Source organism: Falco punctatus (assembly GCF_963210335.1).
Source record: "Falco punctatus genome assembly, chromosome: 3".
NCBI classification, from domain to species: domain Eukaryota; kingdom Metazoa; phylum Chordata; class Aves; order Falconiformes; family Falconidae; genus Falco; species Falco punctatus.
In genome coordinates, this window is record NC_137582.1 from 38,600,966 (window position 1) to 38,624,942 (window position 23,977).

The 23,977-nt window shown below is 37.1% G+C and overlaps 1 protein-coding gene across 7 annotated transcripts in view; it reads left to right on the forward strand.

The window, feature by feature from the left end:
• PEX2 (peroxisomal biogenesis factor 2) overlaps positions 1-23,977 on the forward strand; it is a 93,357-nt gene that overhangs the window by 22,596 nt on the left and 46,784 nt on the right. For all 7 annotated transcript variants that reach the window (XR_013927204.1, XR_013927205.1, XR_013927206.1 and 4 more), the window contains exon 1: positions 1-23,967. This exon is cut by the window's left edge and continues 22,596 nt beyond it. The gene's annotated coding sequence lies outside the window, so the exon portion shown is untranslated. The remainder of the gene's footprint in view (positions 23,968-23,977) is intronic.

Below are 23,977 nucleotides of genomic sequence, written 5' to 3' on the forward strand. Positions count from 1 at the left end.
CGGTGCACTTTAATCTGGCTGCATTTATATTGGAAATCCCTAGAATGTGGAAGTGTTTTAATTAAGAACAATTATAGTTCACCATAGGTCAAAAGGCCACATACTATAGGTGTTCAGTATTAATATTCATATTAATCCTTTTCAAATCCAGTAAACACCATCCAAGAAAATTATAAATATTTATGCCTTCAACAGTGAAAGGTCGAATTATTTTTTATGCTTTTCATCTCTCAATATTAATGCATACTCACAAGGAATATATTTTATTAAAAAAAAAAAAAACACAAAACTCAGCAGAAATTTAAACTCACAACTCACAGAGAAATTACTCCACAGATTCCTTCACTAAACCATATTAAAATATCTATTTTAACCTTTACAGCAACCACCAGCCATCAACAACTTCAGTAACAGTAAGCAAAATCTGTCAAAACATTGTATATTAATCACTTTCTAAGCCACACATGCTTATGTATCCTAAGTCATCATTACCAAAAACCCTAGCAGTCTCTGTAAACATAAGAAATTCTAGTTTCATTTTCATGTACATCCACTGAAATTTAGACCTTTCAAATTCCATCCTCAGAAGAAGATACCAAGATTCACAAAAATCAACCATGAATGATGTGCACAGCATAGCTATGAAAAAGATGTGTTGGGAAAATTCTCTCAGGTCAAAAAAGAATTCAACTGTTAAATGCAAAAGATGATCATTGAATGGGAATATAAAAAAACTAATCTCTTTTCAGCCCATTTTCTGTTCTCAATAGAAATATTTAACAGCAGATCAAACCTAAATTATGTAAATGATACCACCACATACCTGAGAATTTTGCCAGATACAGGTTATGAGGATGGAGCAGAGGGTCCAGGCTCAAGTACATGCCACCCTCCAGGGTGGGGACTGCAAGGTACAACTAAACGAATCATGGATGCCAAGCTATTTCACATACATTCATGAGGAACTTTAACACTTTCCCACTAAGCTGAAAAGGTATAAAAAGAAAAAAAAAAGTGAGGATGAGTATAGGCATACTTCCATGATTTTCTCTCTCTTTGGCCCTCAATACAGAAAAGGTACAAAGATAAACAATATCAAAAGGGCTCTGGTTTTATTAGTCAAAGGTGGGGAAGCAACTTTTTGCTATGTGTAACAATGAGTAAGTCTTCTACCTACTGATGTTAAGCACCAGATATCAATAATTGGGACTATTTTTCATAGAAAAGGGTTATTTGATTTAGTCAAGTACAGGAATCTTTCTAAGACCCCCAACAACCACAGCACCTAAAACCATAGTATTTGCCGATATGCACAGTTAGGGACATTAACTCCACTGCTCCAAGATTTCAGATTATATTACAGAAAGTAAATGCATGAAAGTTCCTCAAATCTCAATATATTTGAGAGGCAACAGAAATACACATAATGGTCCATTTTATTTGCTATGCAACTACACATAAGTTATAATCACTGCTTTTGTCCCATTTCTAAACAGAGCATAGAGGATTTGCAAGGACATGGTTGAATGTAACCCACAACAAAATATTTAGCGAAGTGAATAATAACATGAATTCAGCAGCATCTACTGCAAGTAGTAACTAGTTGTGTATTTTTCTCAAAATCAAAAAGGATAAACTCTGTAGGAAGGGACACACAGAGAATATACACATGGTAGATTAAACTGATCAAAGATGTGCTGCCTTGGACAAAAAACACAATCCCAATGTTCTAGAAGGTGTTCCAGAAACTCCTTGTGCTGCGGCAGCCATCACATGCCCACATGAATTATTTTCATTTTCCTGGACTTTCAGCCAGATAAGCAAGCTTCTCTGTGTTACTGTGTAGAAGGGAAAGACAGACAGCAAGCAATGCTTTAAGCTAACTATGACATTACACCCTTAAATTGTTTTCCTTACTGTTACAGAAAATGGTTCCGCTGTTTACAGCAGGCCTGTGTCCTGCAGATGAAGAAAAAGAGACCACACATGTGACGCAAATATTTTGCACTGGACATCAGTATTCTATAATTACATGACTGTGTTGAACTGCAAAGAGATGGAACTAGCCCAGTCCTTAAACAAAGCACAAGGCAACCATCATGAAGAAATGTAGTTAATGCAGGACACAAATCAGGTCCACTGTGACACGGAACTTCAAGACAGAATTGCACCTGAGTGTAATTAAGGACTGTAAGTATAATTAAAGTTAATAATTGTGCCCCCATTAAACAAGAACTGACAGACAGACAGGCTTTTGCAGCAAGAAAATTGCTTCATACTCAAAGCAGGCAGCTTGCAGCTCACTTAGAAGCAACACAGTGGATGCAAGAAGTCAGTGAGTCAGAACAGGAAAAGGTAAAATTGCAAAGAAAAAAATGCAACACTTCAAAGCTCGATTAACAGCCATGACTGTTGCATCTTAGAAGTCTTTTTCAAAGCTTGTGATGTAATAAAGTAATGCATCATACTTGCTCACAGAAACTGTTGGTGGCAAGTGCTTTACTTGCTATGCCTCTGCAATTTCTACTTCCTAATTTTAAGGGTGGCTGTTGGGGGGGTTTTCATCTTTCAAAGACAACTCGCATGACACGGACACTTCATTTATTTCTCCATATTCAGATGTATATTGCTGGCATACATGATGGATCAGGAAGCGGATCTGCTTCAGATAAGACATTACTCTATGACTTCCAGCTTGTGGGTGCCTTTGTGACCAGACAGCTAGGTAAAATCAAGTCAGTTGTGGCTGTACAAAAAATCTAAAGGAACAACATGAAGGTCTAGTCCAGAACTGTTTATATATTCAGGAATAACTGGATATATGTGTTCAACAAGACAAATCAGCATCACCATTTTTGGTAGACAGATAAGAAAGAACCACTGAAGCAGCTGTAGTTTGTAATCAAACGTGCGTGCACGGTGCATGTACACATTTGGAATAGAATGGTAATGGCCAATTACTACTAACTGCCATTTAATCAAAAATTATAGAGTAATGGGAGGAGGGCACGGGCATACAAAATTCTTTCCTGGGTCACTGCACCATTTTTGGTGTCAGGATGCAAGAGGAATTCCAATTACAGTCAAATATACCCAAAGTACTGAACTTCAGTGTGTACTGGGAAGAGAAATTACATACTTAATATTGACCAAATCACTGAAAATTAGGATCAGTATTCAGTTTAATAATAATCTCCCTCTCCAGTGGCACATAACTGAAGTACTGTGCTTCTCAATATCAAACCAAGTCCTTTAAACTTAGTGAAGACCTTCAAACTTCTTTTTTGTGCTATAACATCCCTTTTCCAAGTAACATAGGTGTTATAATGGAATTATGGCCTGGAAGATGCAAGGTAACATTCAAGAAAATTTCTACTTGGCTTAGGGAAGGGGTAGAAAAAGACCCTTTGTCCAGGAAGTTGCAGTGAATGCGCTCGCATTTCTGCAGCTTCAGGGGATAGAAAGAAACAGCATACACGGATAGACAGGTGGCTGCAAAGATGACATACTGGTCCTGAAAAGGTTACAGAAGTATGATAACAGCTACTGTTTTCAAGGATGTGCAGTAGGAACATGCCAGGATACTCACAGTTCAAGAGAAATCCTACTTGTTTCTACATCATTTTGTTATGGGCTTTTTCATACAGGTTGTGTGAGGTGGTGGCCTTATCTTCATCAGAGATGTGGCACAGAGCCACTGTGATTAGCAAATGCATGAGCTATCCTGGAAAGCAGTCCACAATAGCAAATAAAATGTTTTCTCAACTGGTTGATGGAGCAGACAGAAAGTGCTGCCTACTGTCAGGAATTTGGAGCTCTGCTAGGCATCTCCTCTTTGCATGTATGAGCAAAACTCATTACAGCCTCCAGCAGCAAAAAAAACTACTCATGTTGTGCTGATCAACATCCCAGTGATTTTAGTCTTAGTTTGGATGGGACAGGGTGCTTCAAGGGCATGAATGGAGCAAAGTCTGACCCAAGTAACTGTGATATGGAGGCCTAACTGCTATTACAATTAATATTTGCCTCATAATTATTAAGTCCTCCTCCTTTTCTACATAAACATAGCTGAATTTATTTTCTGGTTTGCAGGAAGGCGACAGCAGTAAATAATGTGTTCCCAAATGAGTGGCTATAAAGAGAGTTGAGCAGGCTAAGCAGACTGCATGTGAGATATATACTCTCTGCAGTATCAGAAGCAGGGTGATTGTTAGCACATGTCATACTTACATCTCCATTCAGGTAGCCACAGCTATCAAATGACCCATGCCACCACTTAGACTTACGGACTCCAGAACATGGAGTTCAAGGAACACTGATGAATTCTTGGTTAACTCCTACCTTTGTGTTCAATAAAAGCACCATCCTGCCTCTCCAGTGATGAGCTGGGCTGGCTGTGGAAGTATGCGACCTAACATGAAGGCTGAATTAATTTCTTGCCCCTTTTTTTTTTTTTTTTTTTTTTTTTTTTTTATAAGGAACATTGCACAAAAGAAAGCTGATGTAGAACCATGGTTATTTCTCAGAGGTTAATACAATGTACACTGGTAGGGCAGCTTGCAAATTATGGTATTCCTTTATTGGATTTGGGGTATCATCTTTGACTGAGACACCTTATGTATCTCATGCCATGTGAGCCCTGAATAACATATATTGGAAAGTGCAGCCATGCTTCATGCTACATCCTCAGGCATGGTCAGATGCATCCAGTTCTGAGTTTCGAGAAAAGCTTGTTCCTTTTCAGCTGCACTGAAAAGTCTTCCTCTTGGTTGAAAATTAGACTAAAGGCTCTAGTGTTCCAAATTAAGGTAGATTAAGCTCCGTACATATGAATTGGAGATAAAGTTAATGTCTGCCATTCAAATCATGTATTTCCCTATCTGTGTCATCATTTGTGCCTGAGTCAGAGACAGAATTTCAGATAGCTCACTCACTAACACAGAATTCACAAAGATCAATGACAACACATCAGTGACATCATATGCTTAATTTAGACCCTCTCTTGGGATATGGGTTTGGTTGTTGGAATCCTTGCATATCAAGCTGTTGATTTCTGCATAACATGTCCATTCTGTACACAAAGAATATGAAAACAAGTTTGGTATTAGAATCATTAATCACATGAAACTTAAACCTGACCAAGGCAAAATGCAAACATCATCTCTGGAAACAGAAAAAAACATGAGAAACTTATGCCAAGCTGCATCAAAAAACTCATTAAGTGGCTTCCATGGGGACATTTTCCTTTCAGAACAGACTAATGCACAGCTCTGGAAAACAGTTTTGCAACAAACAGTCCAAAACCTGGTGAAGGTGAAAGACCCTCATTCCTCCTGCCTTTTTTGATTTTTGTAAGTTAAATGTCAGGATTTTCTAATTTTAACACATAAACAGAATGTCAATGATAGAAAACACATTCTTTATTTGACTTCCAAGAAAAGGTTTAGTAAATTTCAGATTGGCCTGACCACTGCTCCCTAATGATAACTCACACCAAACCATCTATACAGTTCTTAATGTCACATAACAGTCAACAGTATTTCAAAAGCCACATGGCAACTGGTCAAACTGCTGATTGAGCCTAATGAATTAATCACCTGTCAAAATAATAAATGCATGTGTGAACTGCTGTCTGTACTGTTTAAAGACAAAACACAGCTACTCTCTGAGTTACTATGCCCGACACCAGCATCACACAAAAACTTCCAGGAAAAAGGCCAATTATCAGGAAACACTCTGGCTCCCAAATTAATGCCACATCAGTTTATAAGTGTCTGTAACAGACACTTATATCTATACATAACTGCAACCTATATCTGTATGTTGTAACTATAAAGTTTATACCTGGAGTGGTTCAGCAAAATGTCATTTATGCATTTAAGAGTTACTTCCACGTAGCTTACATACTGGTACATGCATGAACACTCAGAATAATTAAACTATGAATACTCTTTCTTCCTTTTGTTGCACTGTCACTATGTATCTTTGAAGTAACATGGAAAACCGATTCACAGGTCCATACCAAGACACCCAAAGTATTTTCTAACACTTCATCTGTCCACCACCTGGAAATGGTAAAAGTTCACTATGATAAGGTGTTCACATGCACTGATAAACTAAGTGTAAATAAGTAAGTGTACTAAGAGAAGTTGTTCAGTGAAAGTGATCAGAAGCCAGTAATGTTGACATGTAAAGAAAAAACATTTGAAAACTAAAAATACACAGTTTCACTACAGAGGATTAAGAGGCATCACAGACAGCCCCTGTGATACTAAGAATTACATATAATATTTATATGACCAATTTTTAAAATTAGATTAAATAATTACTTTGAAAAGAAAAATAAGTTACAAGAAGTAATAATAATAAAAAAAAAAAACAAGTAAAGAAAAAACCTGCAGCTTAGTATAATGAAAAACTCTTTGGCAATGAGATCTGCAACGCAGTACAAAAGTATCCCAAGGGAAGTAGTGGAATCTCCATCATTTGGGATATTTAAAACCAAACTGGACAAAATGTGGAAAATGTTCTGTAGGGAGTAGTCCTGAATTTGTAAGGAGACAGACTGGATGATCTAACAGGCCTTTTCCATCTGTAACGTCTGTTACTCTGTAATTGTCTCTTGTCCTCAATCCACACATTAAGCAATCCTCACATAGCTACAGTGCCAAATGGTTTGGTTCCAAAGCTCCCACTCTTTCTTTACTCATCATTTGAGACTAGCAGAGCAAATCCTACTTAGGAATGAAAACATTCATAGCAAGATCAACAACAAGGAAAAGAAATAATTCTGAGGCCCAACCATGTAATTTCTCTCACATCAGTGACTCTTAAACTGTGCTAGTGTATACCATTCATAAAAGGTATTCTACCATTAGTAGAATACAAACAGCTTCAAAATGCAACTCACCTCAGTGATTCTGCTTTTTAGTATGACTTGTATTTGTGAAATCAGCATTTGTTAAATCCCATTGCAAACTACAGAATTTTTTCATCAGTTTCTAAAATATGCAAAATCTGAACCCAGTTTTCTCAAGCTGTACGCTGATGACAGTTTCCTTCAGCTACAATAATAATCTAAGCAGTATCTACCTCTGTTTTATCCTCATCAATCAATCTGATTCTAGGCTGTTTACAAATCGTATTTACATATTGTAGGAAGCAGCAGAGAAGAGGGAGTGCATTCATTATTCCAGACATTTCCCCTTAAATTCTCTTCTATAGTTCCATAATCCACAGTATTACTTAAATTTGGAAAAAAAAAAAAAACAACAGAAAAAGCATTCTTTGATCAGGGACAGCTGCTGTGTATTCATAATGGAGAAAGAGCATCAGGTTTTACATTTACAAAATAATGTGTTTTGAGTATGAGTTTGATAAAGTTGGAGACAGACCTTCAGACATTTCTGTCCCACACATGAAGCTCTACAGCTTTGAGAAAATGAGCAGAGTTGTCAGATCACAGTCAGATCCTGCTGAACACCTGCGAGATTCTTGGGTCTACCTTTTTTAACTGGAGGTAGTACTTCAAATGTTTCTTTTTAAGGACCCTGTTATTCCCACAATTGCTCTATTTTGTTGTTAAAAAGGAACATGCCATATTAAGAACATTTAAAAGTAATAAATTTACTTGTTTTGAACTACATTTTATTTAATAGCAGTTCAAATCTATAGATTTTAATTGATTGCTTTCAATTTCCCAAATATAAAGGCTTTACTTTGAAAAGTTTGTAAAATACTGAATTAAGTACTATAAAATCAAGTAATGATTTTATTGTTTTTTTGTAGAGCAGGCAAAATTAAAATAAAATAATTGATGCTTTTTACTTTTTATAGCAGTGTTAACATGCTTTTTTACATTGTTTACCATTTTGCCTTCTTTTATATTCACAGAGGGAGAATTAACCTGTTAGCATAAGCCAACTTAGATCTTTTCCTGGCATAGTGCACAGAAATTTGCACATGGCACACATACTACCAAGTTGTTTGCATAACGTAATTTACCAATGGATTTGTATTACTAGAAGTTTGTCCGTGGCCGTGCTTGTTTCAGAATAAAATATCGATACATAGACTTATAAAGATATACAATAGTTATAAATTTAGGATATAATATTTCCCTGTATAGCCACAGTCCTTATTGTATCTGGTCTAAATTCCACATTTTTATAACAGGGATATTTTCATACATCTCAAGACACTTTGTTTTCACTGTAAGTATAAAGTAATGTTACGTCCTCCTCTCATACAGTGCAAAGCACCAAAAAACCCCCACATTTATAAACACCATTGCACATTTAACTAAATACCTAAAATATTCACCTTAGTTACATACATATATAATTTATATCCAAGAGTACTAGATAAAAAAAATATTTCCTGCTTCCATTTGAAAGCTTAAAAAAAAACCCCTACTTTAAAAAAATGTATCAAAATTATATGAGATGTGTGGTAAGTGAAAAAATCCAGAACAAAATCTCTAGTTAATATTAAAAAATTGATGGAAGAGGTATATAACGAGGTTATCTCTACTGTCATGTTTGAAATAAAGAGAAACACTAGAAGTCCTAAAATAAACCTTGTGATTTTCCTAAACAAAAAGCAATACAGGTAGAAAAGTTTTTACCAGCTGCACAAAACCAAGAAATTTACTAAACCAAGCCACTATAGAAATACCAAATAAATTGAAATTGAAAAGAAAATTAAAATCCAAAATGACTGACTTAATTTATCTTTTCTATATTACCACCTGCAAAGGGTAAAAGAAAGCCAAGTAACTGGGATGTTATAGTGCTTTTTAACAGTACTTATTCCTGATTACTGCATACTGCTAATTCAATGCTCCACGAATAATTCTGAGAGAAGCACCATATAATATAGCAATCTTACAAATATAGCAAGGCTTACAAAAGATGAGTAAAACAAACAAAAAAAACCCAAACAAATATTTAATTACTTACAATATATGGCAACATGCAACTGAAAGTCTGTGGCTTTGCATGCATAGGATGAAGTACTCATTGAAAATTATTTATCCTATTTTTAGCATATTAGGAAGAACAACAAATTTCATCATTTTAAACACAGAAATTACAATAAATACATTAGCCATGTCTGGTTTTGCCACTAAAGAATAAAACTATCATGCTGTATAGCAACTTATTTTGCACTCTTGATTTTGCTTCATAGAAAGAAACACAGTTTCTGAAGGTATCACATTGATATTCTATTGAATTCTAAGTATAAATCACAGAAATAATTTATCCATATAAGAAGATGAATACATCTATGTTACTCATGTAACATTTGTAAGTTAACTGGCCAATTCAACATATATTTAAAGTTTAAATTAAAATTTTAACCTCGAGTATTCAAGCTATTTGTCCTTTAAAAGGAGGGACCTACAATAAATTATTTTTTTAATTCTTTTTGACATTTTTTACATTTTAAATTTTTCCAGAATTGAGGGTTACAATGGCCCAAATGTTTATGTGGTGCATTATCTTCCTAAATCCATCACCAATACTCACCCCCAACATTACAATACACTAGTGGCAAAAAGCATAAACAGCTAATAGTAGAAATACATCTTGTCACTGTGTGGAGAAGCATTCAGCAGCACCAAAGGCGAGCACTGGATATCACTAAGTAAACAGTATATTAAGAACAAGCAAAAAAGAAATACTTTTTGAGATCAAAATATGAGTCATCTCGCAGGTCTAACTTTAAACTTATCCAGATCAATGCATGTGTGCAAGGGCATTAGCTTTAGAGAAATTTCAGCTGGCCCATCAGCTGGCAAAGCTATCTACTACAGGTCTAAAAAATGGTCCCGGCACAGAAACATCACACATGTCCAAGAGTGATACACTACTTGTCAGCTCAGCTAGCATTTACACAACACAGCTAGAGGTAAAGAAAACTCTAACGAAAGATACAGCACTTTGATAGCACACTATCTAGTAATTCATAAGCACAATAAAGTTTGTTTCAGATGAAGAACAGTTTGCCCATTCAGGGTATTTCAATTACTTTTTAGATTCCCGGGGTTTTAGCTCTTCATTTTGAAAGTATCATTTGAGGAAATCACATTACAATTAAATGTAGGGGTATGCATTACTACCTTTATGCAAATGCAAGTCAAGACTTTTTTTTTTTTTTTTTTTTTTTTTTTTTTTTTTAAGACTGTTTTAAAAACACCCATTATCCCGTACTCACATTTTGGTTTATGCATACACATACATGGTTGAGAAGCTGCAAGACCTGACTGACTATCAACTCTTGCTGCTTCCAAGAGGAAGTAGTTGTTTGAAAAGATGTTGCTTCTTGCAGCCGACAGCTGCTTCCTCTTCAAGGGCTTAGATGGGTGCCTCTAATCTCTACTTGCCACTGACTTCCACCTCAGGGGAATTAAGCCCCTCCCAAGGAGGAGAGCAGTTCTCTCCCACCATAGAAGAATGACATAGGATGAAGCACTGTTCAATGATGCCAGTACTTAGCACCAACCTCTTTTCCCTCACTTCATGCTCCTGTCCTTCATACCTGTTGTTGCATTGTGAATTGACAGACAAGGTTTCTCATCTTTCAGTAAAGTGGTGATTTTTGTATACCTATCCACAGGAAACAAGGCAAACATTTCACTACACCCTGCGAATGCCCTAATAAAAGCAGATGTGCTCAGGGCTGTAAATGAAGGATAAAACAAGTGCCTTCTTTCCATCTGAAGCCCATGTACTTTGCTTTCTTGTTAAGAGACAGACATACTGCAGAGGCTGAAGAGATGCAGGAGTGGTCACCTTACACTGATGAACAAACCTTTTCCCTTTAAAAAGATAAAACATGTATGGTTAACTATACTGGTAGTCTATATACTTATTGACTGCATACAAGTCAAAATATGATAGGCTGAGTCATATGAACTAATGTTAGCATAATTTTTAGACGGTTACTCTTTTTTGTTGACTTGACCAGCAGTAATTAAAGTGAATTTGCCTGTCAGAGCCAACATAGGCACAAAGGCTACTATATGAGGTAGATGAACAAAATCCATTAAGAAACTAAACTAATCAGCTCAAGTTAAAGCAAAATTTCTCTAACAAAATTTTAATGCAGTTGCTCCAAAAGAAATCAAAATGCATTATACATTCAATTGTCACTTCTTCCTTGCACAGATTTTCCTCAAAAATACAACCCCTCCACGAAAGCCAGCTGCAACTCCAAGGGCAGACAGGCCATGTAATGCAGTGTTAAAGTTAGAGACGACTGAAACACCACTAAATCAGCTAGTGTATTTGCATAGCATATTAAAATACCATACAGAAACACTAGCTTCAGTCCCAAGTTAGTAGTACACTGCACATAGGCTATTTACTTTTGCATTGCAAGGTGTAGATATGCTTTTAAGATCCCCTCTCACCTCCTGTTTTCAATGTGAACATCTTCCTCCCATTAGCTAACTGCATGACACACCTACGGCACTCATTTTGAGTAGATATCTAGTAAGTGAATGACAGGTCTTCTGTCACAGTTCACGTTCAGGTCTACTGTGTTCTTCTTCTACCTTCCTTGCTAACCCAGTATTTTGCTCTTTCTCACACGTGTAAAAGCTCAAGTTGTAGATTTATAGAACCTAAGGCTATAAAAAACATTATGATCATCTGTGCTGACCTCCTGAATAATACAGACAACAGAATTATATGATTCCAAATTAAATCCATAAGTTCCTGCTAAAGTAACAGTTTATTGTATTAAATGACCTCCAATTCCAATTTAAAAGACTTCAGGCTCTGAAGAGCCCACCATATTCCTATACCATTTGTTCCACTGGTTAAGTACCCTGACTATAAAATTAAGTCTTATCTAAATCTGCCTAACTTCACCTACCATACATCAATCTGCTTAGCCTTCTACCAGATACAAAAGCCTTCCATCAGAAATCTCCTCAAGGTTTCTGTAAGTTTTGATTAATACTTTTCTTGAACTTTAGTCAGTTTTCTAGTTTCTCTCAGTCATGGTGGGCTGAGGAAAATAATATTAAACCAGTTTAGCAAAAATTTTGGAGAATCAGTAAACACAAAGCTTTTGCAGAAACATGGGCAAAAAATAAACATTTGAAACAAAACTCTATTTTGATCACTCAGATCATTTTATACTGAACTGAAATAGTTTTATTTGCACATGAATTTAAAATAAAAGAAAAATTAAGCTCATAACATTAAAAAGGGATAACCTCATTCAAAATTTTGGCATTTACCATGAGTTAAAATTCATTTGTTCCTCATCATTCAACATTATTTCATCACTTTTTTCTTCCTAATGGTCATAATAAGCATGCCCATGTAAGTTAATTATGTATTGAAATAAAAACAATTAAACAGAATCAAAATGTTTAAAATGTAGCCCCAAGGAACTGCTAAGGAAAAGGGCAAGCTTTCTTACTTTTATTAGAAGTTTAGATTGAACTACAGGTTAAAGGTACTGTAACATACTAACATGGTTTCCTTTAGGGTGTAGCTTTTGGAAGCTTACCAAAACAAATTTTAACTCCTTGTACAATTCTAATCCTGTTTGCTATTCAAACTTCTTTGCCTCATTCAACTCCTTCCATAAACTGCCACAAAGACTGGAATAAGTGAAATTCTTTTTCTAACTCACAGTGAAAGTATTTATAATTTTCTACATATCCATCCTTTTCCCCACGTGAACAGGATTTTGTCTCCTTTGCAAAACACAAACATAGTTTAAAGTAAATAATGAATAATTATTACCTGAATGTTTTAAAAATTTAGGTTCTATACAACATTGGATTATATTAATTTTCTACAAGTGAGCTAAAACAGAATCATGTTTGACCAAACCAGATTTCACATGAATCTGATAATTATACAGAGTTAGACTTGAAGATTAAGTCACTGAAAAAATGCTGAAACCTTATGATGATCAACAAAAAGAAATACTTTCAACCAAGTATGGAACCAGGACATTGCTTTCCAGAACAAGAAGAAAAATGCTATTAGGATAAAAATATAATAGCAAAGTGACCTAAGCAATCTAAAAATGAGACACTCTTCCGAGAAAGCGAGGACATTTTCTGAAGTGTTACATTAGTCAGAATAAAGTAGGCCATTTGAGAGAAGTCTGAATGAACAGAAAGCTGGAATTTTAACAAGAAAATTCACAAGTTGACAAGACCTTCATATTCCTAGGGACTATGAACCAAATGTAAGTCTCTAAATTATTTTTTTTACCCAATGAGTATAGTTAATTGCTTAATTAGGAATTATAACAGTAATACAGTAAGAGCGAAGAATCACTAATTAAAAATATAAGAGACAGGTCCTCAAATGCAATTCCTCTGCTGATCTTTCCTATCTAATACTACTCTAAAAGGAACACTTCTATTCAATGCCTATGTAAGACTAAAATTCACTGAAAAAATTCTTCCTTCATAGTAAGAATCTCATTCATCCCATGAATGATAATGCAAACACCTTGCCTTCTAAAAAAAAACCCTAGCAAAGTTAGTGTCCTCCTTTTTTCTCCATAGCTTTGTATGGAAACAAGAGGTATGCATTATGTTATCTGTCTATTCATTCATCTTCTTCTCTTTGCCTGTAAATGTGCATATTTTGTAGGCTTTAAGTAGCAGGAGCTGTAGCGGTAACCCGTATGGGCGGAGGTGATGAACTGCCACATGTGAGTCAAAACGAGCTCTAGCCTGTCCCAAATGAGATAAAAATGGTGGAAAAAACCTTTGGTTTACCAGAGGTGCACACAGCATCCCTGCTCAGACATAGTTAACACCCACTAAGGCACATGTGAAGGGCTGGAAACACTCTTGGTGGGGATGGGGCACTCCATGCCAAAACGCAGTAGGGACACACCCAAGGGACTGTGACTGTACACAAACCACAGCAGGGCAGGGACACCCCTAAGAGACTGTGCCTTACAGGTGATCCACACAGGAATCACTGACATGGATTTGCTGACAGAAACCATCACACAGACCACCTCAGTTCCTGGCTGCCAATCACCATACCAGAGGTGTTTCAATGGACTGAACACAACTCAGGGCAAAGTAAGTGCAGTTGGACCAGAGCAGCAGGGGAACCAAATGTTTATGTATGTGTGGGTATAACTGCTTGTCATTTTCTACTTCTCAACACTCAAAACAGTGATCACAGAATCATGTTAGTTCACAGTAAATTATCTCAAGTAAAATTCCCCAACTCCAAATTATCTCGTTGGCTGCATTATCTTAAATTTTAATCCAGTGACCTACCAAATTTGAGCATGACTTAGTTCCCAAAAATATAACACCTGTTGTAGTACTCCATAAATGGGGAAGGCCTAGGGACAGAAAGGTATGGGAATAACGTCTATTAGTTCACAGACTGATAGTAGAACAGGGAGATTTTAGATGTTACTCACTTTAACAAAAGCCAGCAGGCCATTCACACATGCATTCTTTGGATAAGCACAAGTTTGTTTGGAATAAGCCAGAGCACATGATGCCTTTTGCCCAACCAAAACGAAGCTAAAGGTACTACATGTTTATGTTTTCAAAAGGACATGAGAAAGAAATGTGAAAAATTGCACTGGGATTCAAAGGATATCAGAGGACTTAATGTATAAGGATGTAAGGGACAGTGCTTTAGAAATTCCTAGTGAAATCTAAGGGTACTACTAAAAGATGCCAAATAAAGAGGGAGATAGCAAAAAGCTAGATTTTACAATGGCAGGATGTAGGGGAAACACAATATTAAAAAAAAAAAAATCAAAGAAAACATACTTCATTACTTCCCACTGCATAAAGCACTGCACTACTTTAAGAATACAGCATTAACATGCCAAATGAGAGATACGTGTTATCTTATCAACATGAAGATGTACACTTCAATTCCATGGCACTCTAGCCACCAAGGATGGGGTGGGAATGGGGTACCACTCACCCTCCCTGCAGCTGCCACTGTAGGTAGTCAGGAATGCAAGACACCTGGGACCAAGTATATCACCATGAAAAGTTTGCTCCCAGGAATGCTTACTTCCTCCACAAGATCCACTCCTACACTCTGATTTCGCTGTAAAATGACAGAAAGTTATCTTTGATGCCAATTATAGCAGCTTCCTTCATCACGCACTTTTTTTTTAATTGTATTTTATTCTTCTTTTTTTCTGTTTTATTATTTTATTCTAACAATTTTGATATTACTTCTCATGCTGCCCTTACTGTTGGCAAGATGGTCCCTGTAAGACTGTGCCACACTTTTAACTTTTATTGGGGGGAAGAAAAAAAGTAGTATTTTACCAATAGAATATTTTAACAAACTAATTAGTATGAACTTGAAAGCTATTAACTTATTGAAAAAGCTATTAACATATTTTCATTACGCTATCTTGCAAATTAAATATCTATGAGACTCTAGAATCAGGTCTTTATTCTGAGAGAAAACATCTCTGCTAAGAAGATTAGTTGTGGTTTGTTTTTTTAATTTGAAAAATAAGATAACGTGTATACGTTTCCCTCACACATATTTATAAGTGTTGTTCATTCTACAGCGGATGTTTAAAGACATCAGACTTTGCCCAGGTTCTAAAACTAAAGCTGAGTATTTCAGCTCCCCAAGTAACAAATCCTTACTTTTTGGCTGGCATGGTTTTATGATTGTCCCAGACTGCACTCTTCATTTTTGTTTAACCAGGAGAAAAATTATGTATATGAATTTCAAGAAAAATACTGCATCCACTTCAAAAATGAGGTACACAGGAAATGCTTTGTCCTTATTAAAAGTGAAGGAAACGTTTTGCTTTAAAGAGTAAACCTCATAATAATTTAACACAAAGGTTTGAAATAAAAGCTATCTCAACACTGTGCTTTGCTTTCATGAACCCTGCAGAAATCCTCCCACCTCTGGCCAAGTTGTGAATCTCTGCAAATTATATTTTGCATATGCTCAGCAGAAAGTTCATTCCAAAATCAAAAAATCAAAAGTCTCTTATAAAAAAAAAAAAAAAATCCCTACAGAGTATTCTCCAAACTGGAGATGAAGGAACTAATCCAGCCCTTTGTAGTTGCCTCTGTTCCAGGCTGTTACAATGCCAAAGACAAGAATAGACAGCAAGGGAACATTTCCTTCTTTGTCTTTTGTTCCTTCACTAATTGAGCACTGAGAGTTCACAGATAAGAGAAGCATAAAAAAGGGAAGAAAGACCAAAGACAATTAGGTAGATTAGACAGACAACTGCTACTGGAACAATGATACAAAAGGTCAGAGGGGGAAAAAAAAAAACCAAAAACCACCAACAACAAAAACCAACACAGCAGAAAGGGGAGAAACTGAGATGAGACAGTTTTACAAGGACAATGAGCAAAGTCAGGACAGAAAGTAAGGTGAGGACATGCATTAGCAAGATCAGGAAAGATGCCAGGGAAAGAAAAGCTGTGTTAAACAAGAGGGACACGGACAGATGTGGCCAGGGGAGAGGAGGTACAGTACAATTCGGTGCCATCTTGTTTAGAAACTAAAACTCAGCCTGAGTTTACAATCTCAACAGTCTTCAGTGGTCAGCAAAGCATGTGCTTTAACCACCTCTAGAAAAGTTGGCCCCTATACAGATGATCATGGTTAGTACTCTCTCAAATTAAGTAGCAGATGTTTGCATTATCACAATGAAATATGTGAAGATCAATGTAATACCACATCATGGAATATTTTTTTTTTAGTTGGCTTCACTTAAAAACTTAGCAGTTTATATTGACAAAACTACAATTTCTCTGAGTAATCGTTTTCTAACCGGATAATATTATTTCCCAAATTACTTTTACCCCTTCCTTCATGTCATAAATCACTGCTGGAGAAGCGCTGGTATTATATCTAAAACTGACAGAGTTGAGTTGGCTCCACCAGTAACGGGGTAAATATTTTTTTAAAGATTTTTTTAGTGCTTTGCAGGAAATATCACTATCACTGCCCCAAGTCAATAAATAATCCTGTTGTTGGATAAAACACATAATGAATTTGTCCTTCCACAGAAAAATAAAACCTTACAGAATCAACCAGAGATAGCAAGATCCCTTTGATAGTACATAATGAGGTGAAAAAAATTAATCTATTTAATTCCCTCACCAAATACAGTCATTTAAGAAAAATATCCTTCACAGTAAGCCAATTAAAAAAAAATGTAAAAGCAATCTTTGTATTTATCATGTTTTCTCAGTCTAGATAATCAGAAAGATGACCTGTTTTGATGAACATGGTCCCATTTTCTCAAACTTTTATATTATTTTTCATTACAGGGTCATAAAAGAGCATGCCTTCTTCCTTAGTTGCATGCAACAATAAACTGAAGTTTACAGAGCAGTTTAGATTTTAATGTTCATCTTTGTGATATCATCAAATACGATGTACACACACTATAGTGTCTCTGCTTGTGAAAACCTGCAAAAAGTAGGAGACACCTGTGCTTTGAGAATCAAGTTAGTGTACATAGTGCTGCAGATCTAAAGGGACAAAGGATGCCAAGAATTTAAAGTGGAAACCTTAAAATTATAAGGATACTTACTAAAATATGGTCTCCCCAAAAGAAAATGAGAGCCCCGAATAAGTAAAAAAAACACCTGTGTACCTTCCTTATGTCTAGCTTCTGTTATGAAGAAGAATCATAGGTCTTGTATCAGAGAAATGTTGACTGCAAAGCACGGAAAGCAAATTTGTTGCATTAAAAGTTACCATTTTAAACAGTTATTTTTCAGATTAAAACTGTATCTTGCAGTGATGCAAAGAACTGCAAAGCTGAAAAGAGGGATTATAAAACAGAAAGGGCGCTCTTCAGTTTAAGAAATATTTCTATTGCTCTCCAAGGAGATTTATTTCATCTACCATATAGCATGTGTCAAGTTATACTGATCCTTCACTGGGAGCTAAGTACCCCAACAGTTTTTACATTACCATGTACCACAATAGCAATCCTTGACATTGGTTTTAAGTGTCAGACAGAGCCTTCATTAATTGTCATCATCTTTAAGACATAAAAGAAACCCTCGTTTCTTGAATGTTATTACACAAAAAGTGTACGTTATCTATATACAGCAAGTGCAAAAATGTTTTGTACTGTAATAATAATAATTTAGAATATACGGGATAGAAAGTGTACTATTGTTAAAACCGTCAGTCAAACCCCTTGTTATACAAGGATAGAACATCACATCCATCTATAACAGCTTTCCTGTCAGTCAAATGTGTTGTTCTATACAAACCTAGCTCCAATTTGATTTTTAAATTGGCAGAGGCTGTAAAACATTATTCTGATGTGATACCAATGAGATCTAAGTTGCTGTTGATATCAGAACACAGGCTTCCTCTCAAATCCAGTTCTCCTGCTTTCAGGTATCTGCATAACATAGATCATTTTGCATACATAAGTACACGAACAGTCAAATGAAATTTTTCTTTCATTACAGGCCAAAAAAATGTATGGTAATAATGCCCTTTGATTTGAAATAAACCATAATTTGAAAAGTCTGTATCATGGTAATGAAATCATTATTAATATGTACCCTACAAAACTCAACAAATACTCCTGTTTATCCATCACATACTTTCATTCAGAATCAGATTAGTCCCTTTATCCCAGCTATGAGTAACTGTGGCTTATGAAAATTGAGTTGAAGAGCACTGAATTTCTACTGCATTTTTCTGTGACATTAGCTGCAGAATGAACTGAATGGGGCAAACTATTCACTCATAAAAGAATGCAGACTTGGACTCTGTTTCTTGTCCCACTTCAAAACCAAACACAAATAAAAAGGACAGATTAAGTTTGATTACTAAAAAAATAGAAAAGAAGTCAAGACAAGCTCTGGCCCTTTTTAGCCTATTCCCATGCACACCTTGACGTCAGCAATTTTTGTACTAACGTACTCATTTTTCTAGCTGGGTTCAATGCAAGCTAGAGAAAGCATATCAAATCAATCCCTCCATAGACCACTAAAACATTTAACCATCCACTTTCTTCCATCCTTGAAATGTGCAAGTAAAGGTAATAAGAAGTACAGGTTACTAAAAGCAACATTAGGTTTTCATGTCATATTTTTATTTTTTCTTCATTAATTTCATATAGGAATCATTGATCTAGAGTGATTTACCAGCATCCTTACAATTATTTGGGTGTATGCACTGTAGCAGACCTTTTTCACAGTAATAATCAGTGGCCTTTAAGATACTCTGCATACTCAAAATCTTTACGGAATACTACCTAATGATTTATAAGATTCTAAAATCCTCAAGAACTCTGCGGGTAAGTTCAAACAAATTGCTATTGAGATGGTATCACCAATCTCTTTTCCACCTGGGGCAAGTTCAAACAAATTGCTACTAAGATGGTATCACCAATATGTTTTCTACTTGCACTGTTTCAGTTAACACCTACAGTCAAAAATCAAGAGTGCCAATGCCTAAATCATCCCAGTTTCCAGAACACTAAAGCTTACAATTGTTATTGAAGGCAGAGGGCTATGAAACAGAGAGGCTAAAATGCAAGCTCATGCTTTAGTTTACCAACCCAGTTCCCTTTTACAGAGCTGAGGTAAAGAGCTGGCTCCATTAAACCTCAGCATATCAGAGTCACAACTAAAGTATGTATAGACCTACTCAACTGAATCACAAAATTGAGTTTATATAATAACTTAGTCTGACAAAATAATAATAAAAAAGACCAATCAACTTTAAATGTGGAAGTTACCATGTAAACCCTTCTTTTCCCCAGAATGTAAAAATGAATAATCTTTCTTTCCCCAAATTCTTATCCTCAAAGACTACCTCATGGTCGATTTTCAAACTTAAAGAAATAGTCATGGAATACAGCACACAAATTTTCAGAGTGACACTCAAATTCTAATAATTATTTTGACTGACAAAACCCACCTGACATCTATACAATGTAAATTTTACCCTACTGTACAATCTCTTCCAATAAACCATACTAAAGATTTTGCAGCAGTGCACTGTCTTATGCATCATAAACTATGGAACAACATCAGTTCTTTCAACAGATCTACATCTCCACCAGGGCTTCTGCTGGCTGTATCAGGTAGGTACTATGATTTTTTTCCTCCTCCTGTGCTGTCATGATTATGCTAGCAGAATACAGCTGGATGTACCCATCTTAACATTTCAAAGCATAGAACAGATATTAATTTATGTCTACAACACTAAGAAGCAAGCAGATATTTTACATACCAGAAAATCAAAGAAAGGTGAAGTGCTTTGTCTAAAGGCACTTGGAAGAAATGAGTAACAAAGCCATAATTAAAATTCAACATCAAGCCTCATGTTAATCCTCTAGACCTAACTGCCTTTTTCAAAGTGTATGATTTGGAACATCAAAAATAAGAATCATTTCAGTCCCCTTTCTCAATAAAAGCTTTAATGATAAAACACCACATTCAGCTTCTTCCTCTGCATTGGCACAAACAATAATCTTTCTTAGGAATCCAATTCATTAAGTTATGTTGGATTTAAAAAATATTCAAAAGGAAGCCAAGTCACAGTTAAAATTTAAATTCCACGTTTGATTTGGCCTCTACCTCTGTGTACTGAGGGACTCACAGGAAAACACACATACGTGTCAGGTATGCTAGTATACCAACTTAATGCTAGACTGATTTAATTAGTCTGCTTTCAATGCAAAGGTGCTGCACCTCAGCAATTATTAGATCGTTAATACAACAGAGCATAACAGCACCTTTAGAGATCTTGTCTAACCTCTAGGCACACTGTTACTCCCATTAAGGCTAATGGGAGTCACATGTGTGCATCCAAGGGAGAAGAGACCCATTAAAACTGATACAACATATCCATTAATCTTCAGGTCACTCTTAAGGTCAAACATTATAAAAATGTTTATGAACAGTACTAACTGGGTATGCTCAGCAGCTACTTTGGTTTTAGGACAGACCTGTGAGCAGTTAAGGCCACGCAAAATGTCTGTTTTAAAAGCATCACCACGTTTCAAGTAGTGGCACAGAAATTTGAGAGTGCTTTTCTGTAGTCTGAGAGGATATTTTTCTATCATCTCCTGAAAGAATTGGAAGGATAGAAATGACAGGGAAGGTTAGACACAAATGAAAACCTTGGACAAAGGTATGCTCTAGCTTTTCATTTTTCTTCCACCCCTCACTCTTTCTTTATATTTCAGTCTCTTAGTTGCAGTTTTCCGCTTCAGGAAGAACATTAACTGCAGAGACTAAATTCCTCATCTGTGCAGTCTGCTACAAAGACACTACAAATAAGATTTTGATTACTGAATTGCCAGTAAACCACAATTCAAGCACTGCTTGCAGGAGAGGGTGTCTGAAGCTTTTCAAAGAGAAAGGTAACGTTCATTTGCTAACCATTTCATTCTGAACACCTGAAAACTGCCTTTTTCACTACTGTAGTATAGTTTAAGCAAGTATGCTCTTTTTCCAGCTTAGAAAATACTAAGGCTATCCAGTCTGTAAAACCTATCTGATCAGCCATGAATTTGCTGTCTTCATCCACATTGATTCCTGGAGGAGAAAGAGATTTCTCAGCAGCATGGGGGCCATATAATCTTCATATGAGAAGAGCAAAAGAAACAGCAGGAGGAAATGCGAGTGTCAGAAATGAGGACAAACTTCAGATATGAACTACACCTAATGGTTTACTGTTTCTTTCAGTAATTGGAGTGAATAAGGAAAGGTGGCTTCAGCAAGAATTACTTGTGAAGTGCTCTGAAACTCATCTTCCAGAACTCATGCCAAAACTTTGCTCTGCATATGGGATTTGTTCAGCACTCCTCAATTATACTTCCTGTTATAGGGTCTGTATGTATTCCAAGCACTGACAACTAGGCATTGCAAGCTTTTGTTGAGAGACCTCATGTAACTAACAGACATACACAGTCAACTGCACCTGGAGTATCAGTACAAAACTCCGGCAAGAGGCTGGACAACACCTCACACCTATGAAGTATGGCTCCCAGAGGCAGTCACAACATCAGTCCCGCACATTGCTTCAGTTTTCACTTGCAGGTGCTCTGTTGCCTTTCTCTGGTATGCCCATGTCACACAGGGTCTCCCTTCACAAGATTTTTAAATGCTGATATATCTCTCTACAGTACCCTGCACTAGGAATTCTTTTTGTTTCTAATTCAAATATGCAATAATAAATAGATTAATTTCATAATTCAATTAAATGAATTATTCCTCAGCAGAAATAAATGATTGCTTGGTTTTGTTTCAAAAACAAAGGAAAAATTGCCCCAAATACCTTGGTGTATGTATTAGACTATCTAAACATTTCAGTGTGATTGTTTTTCCTTTCTTAGTGGTCATAAGCTTTCCACTACCATGCCCTTCTCTGAAACAAAAAACTGTCCTGGCTCAACAGAGAGTTACCTCATTTTGCTTAAAATGCAGTTTTCATATAAAAAGATCTAACCCCCATTTTGCAAAATCACCCATGTGAATTGGCTTTATTCACTTCAAACAGTTCTTTTAAAGGAGGAATTACTCACTGTTAACAGTCAGGCATCCGTTTTAAAGATGCTTTACCACTGTGAAAAACGACAAGTAAATATTCAATGAAACTATTATTTCAAGATCATAATATTCATAAAGGGCCGCATCCTGTTTTCTGACACAAGTAGTCCAGAGCGCTGCCTCATTTCTTGCCTGCAAGCTAGGAAACAAGGGTATAGGATACATCAATATGTGTCCATGGAATCCCCCCACAGACTCCTTAGCACAGACAACCTCAGCAAGGTATCTGAAGAACTGAGACCCTTAATATTATCTGTGAATCTGTATTCACAAATGTGCCAAAACTAAATAATTACTGTCTGGAAATAAATAAATAAATCATTATTTGAGTGTCTTTTATGTTTAATAACTGTAAATTCCTCTCAACCAGTTCATATAGTCCTATTTTAAAAGAGTTTTCTTTCATTTGCTTTCTAGAACCGTAACAACCAACTTCCCAATGCAGATTTCCTCAAGTGTGTAATACATTCAAGCAATACCTTCCGAGTAATCCAGAATACTTTTGGACCCATGAGGGAGACCTTGGCTGTCACTAACGCCAGTGACCAACCCATCAACCCCGCAGCAAACAGCGCTGGAGCAAAGCTGCTGGAGAAACACCTGCCTGCAGTATTTATAGGCTGTTGTCACAGTCCCTCCCTAGTCAGTTCAGTTTCTCCTCTCACAGCCCTGTGAATCCTGTCAGTGAACGCTACAACAGCCTCTCGGCCCCCAGGGGCCGCGGCTGCACTCCAAGTTGCCCGTGAATCCAAGTCACCCAGCCTCGCCCCACCCCCCCACCCCGAGCAAGGAGCTCGTCCACCGCCACATGGGCGGCCAGGGCAAGCAGAGGCGGCTGCTGCTGGCTCTTGCTAAGCTGAAGGTGGCGAAACCGCCGCTCAGCTCCGCTTCGCACTAAAATGCCGGACCGCTCCCAGGGCCTGGGAAGCACCACCGCCAACGACCCGCACCCCGCCTCAGGCCACTCTCCCCTACCCGGCCCAACAGCTGCCCCGCCTCCTGCCTTTCCTATTGGCTCCTCGTCCGCAAACTGAGACACTGATTTGCTCTGCGGTCTGTCAGTCAAGTAGCCCCACAGTTCTCCCCGGCAGAGACGCCGTCCCAGGAGCTCTTCTACGCGTCATCTCGATCTCCCAGAGTGCTTCCTGCAAAGCCACTCTAGGCGCTTACCTGCGGTAACGCGTCTGTGCCACAGCCGCTCTAGGAAGCAGGAGCTGGCTCTATGACCCGGTGGGGCCTGCTGGTGGGACGGTGCCCGAGGGCCAGGGGCGGTAGCCGGGTGAGAGTTCCCAGGGCAGCCCGAGGAGGCTCGGTCTGTGCAGGCCTCCACCGGGAGCCTGGAGGCAGAGTCCGTCGCGCCCGTGCCCCTGCAGAGTCCCGGCGGCCTGGGCCCACCGGCGGCGCAGGTCAGTCGGG